This window comes from Schistocerca piceifrons, unplaced genomic scaffold, assembly GCF_021461385.2.
Source record: "Schistocerca piceifrons isolate TAMUIC-IGC-003096 unplaced genomic scaffold, iqSchPice1.1 HiC_scaffold_936, whole genome shotgun sequence".
NCBI lineage: Eukaryota > Metazoa > Arthropoda > Insecta > Orthoptera > Acrididae > Schistocerca > Schistocerca piceifrons.
The window spans coordinates 5,986,285-5,988,784 of NW_025729208.1; positions in this window are offsets into that span (position 1 = coordinate 5,986,285).

The following is a 2,500-nucleotide window of genomic DNA, read 5'->3' on the forward strand; positions in this document are numbered from 1 at the left end:
CCCATGTTGTGCCTTAACCTAACCCATGTTGTGCCTTAACCTAACCCATGTTGTGCCTTAACCTAACCCATGTTGTGCCTTAACCTAACCCATGTTGTGCCTTAACCTAACCCATGTTGTGCCTTAACCTAACCCATGTTGTGCCTTAACCTAACCCATGTTGTGCCTTAACCTAACCCATGTTGTGCCTTAACCTAACCCATGTTGTGCCTTAACCTAACCCATGTTGTGCCTTAACCTAACCCATGTTGTGCCTTAACCTAACCCATGTTGTGCCTTAACCTAACCCATGTTGTGCCTTAACCTAACCCATGTTGTGCCTTAACCTAACCCATGTTGTGCCTTAACCTAACCCATGTTGTGCCTTAACCTAACCCATGTTGTGCCTTAACCTAACCCATGTTGTGCCTTAACCTAACCCATGTTGTGCCTTAACCTAACCCATGTTGTGCCTTAACCTAACCCATGTTGTGCCTTAACCTAACCCATGTTGTGCCTTAACCTAACCCATGTTGTGCCTTAACCTAACCTATGTTGTGCCTTAACCTAACCTATGTTGTGCCTTAACCTAACCCATGTTGTGCCTTAACCTAACCCATGTTGTGCCTTAACCTAACCCATGTTGTGCCTTAACCTAACCCATGTTGTGCCTTAACCTAACCCATGTTGTGCCTTAACCTAACCCATGTTGTGCCTTAACCTAACCCATGTTGTGCCTTAACCTAACCCATGTTGTGCCTTAACCTAACCCATGTTGTGCCTTAACCTAACCCATGTTGTGCCTTAACCTAACCCATGTTGTGCCTTAACCTAACCCATGTTGTGCCTTAACCTAACCCATGTTGTGCCTTAACCTAACCCATGTTGTGCCTTAACCTAACCCATGTTGTGCCTTAACCTAACCCATGTCGTGCCTTAACCTAACCCACGTCGTGCCTTAACCTAACCCACGTTGTCGCCTAACGTAACCCACGTTGTCGCCTAAACCTGCTCTGTAATTGTTATACGACTCGTTCAATTAGTGTAGTGTTGCCCACCCGCAACCCTCGCAATATAGTTCGCTACTCGCACTCCCCGCTCCCCTGTGTATCGCTTCATGTTAAACACCTTGCAAGTCTTGCTCACTTTCCACATGCTCCTGCTGTACACTGTAATGTGGATGGCAGCAGGACGTACATGCCGCCCCTCCCCACGTCCCCACCTTGCCCCCTGCCTTCGCAAGCTGGTTGGTGAGATCTTTGCATGTTCAATGCCCTCCGCATGCGACGTACTCAGGCTACGTTGTGGTGCGGCCTGTGTCAACTGTCCGCTAATGTCGTACGCGTAAACCACAATCTGTACTGCACATTCGTCCTTATGTACTGAATGATACATCGTGGCACATGTGTGACCGTACAACGACTGCGCCCAAAAACGGCGGACCATACAGTGCAAATATTGTGCACGCAGCTACGTGTCGTCTCCCTATGAGAGCTGGATTGCAGTGTGGTACGCCATAGAGACGTGTGGGAGGAACGGACGCCGTGGATGGCGATCAGCATGAGCTGTCTGTTGATGTATTCGGACCTAGTCGTCTCTCCTCACACACCGTGATGGCATGGTGCACCGCGTTCCATATCTGCGACATGCTACAGAGGCCGGTTGACAGTCGTTCGAGCAATGGACATCGCATACGTACGGGGGCCACCTTCCACGTATTGTCTAGGCGTGCACATTTTGTTGCGTGTATGTGGGCAGACGTAGTGTGGCGTGACACCTGACACAGGCATGCAATAATCGTGGAAGTTGCAAATGGCGATGGACGCCTGCGTTTTCTGGTGAAGTTACGCAAATGAACAAATGGTAACCTGTTGTGGTGCGGTTGTTCTCGCTAGGGGTGAATCGGTGATGGCGACGATAGGTTGAGGTACTAACCGGTTGTTCCAGCGATACCCACCATGCCGACGAAACTGAACGGCATCTGGGTGTGAAGCGATACGCGGCGGTGGCTGGGTGGGACCGTCCCCGGCCGGTGAGGGGGCGCCTCCCGGCGTGCTGGCCGCGCGGTGCGTGGGCGCACGCGCTACAGCCGGCTGGTGGGGGCGGCCAGTGGCAGGCGCGCCGGCCGACGGACGCGGCAGGCGTCGCAGCTGCGCGCCGGCGCACCCTGCGCGCGGCGCCGTGCGGCCAAAGTAGGTCCTCGCGGGCCCGGTGCGAAGCGCGGTGGACATCTTCAGTGTGCTGGTCCGATTGAGGACTGTGTGCGTTGAGGATGCGCTGCCGCCCGGCGCTCGGCGCCGCGACGCCGTCTGCTGCTCGGTCGCCCCAGCGGTTCTCGCTGGTGGTTTGTATCGCAGCTGTGCGGATGTGTTGGCGCGTGCGCTGTGCTGGGAGAGTTCGCTTCGGCACCCAAGTGGGGCTTTTGTCCTTCTGTGGCGCTGGCGTTGGAGCTGCCGGTCACCGTAGGTGGCGCGTGTTGTCTCCCGCCGGCAATGCCACGACAGCACGCTCCCGGGCCTCT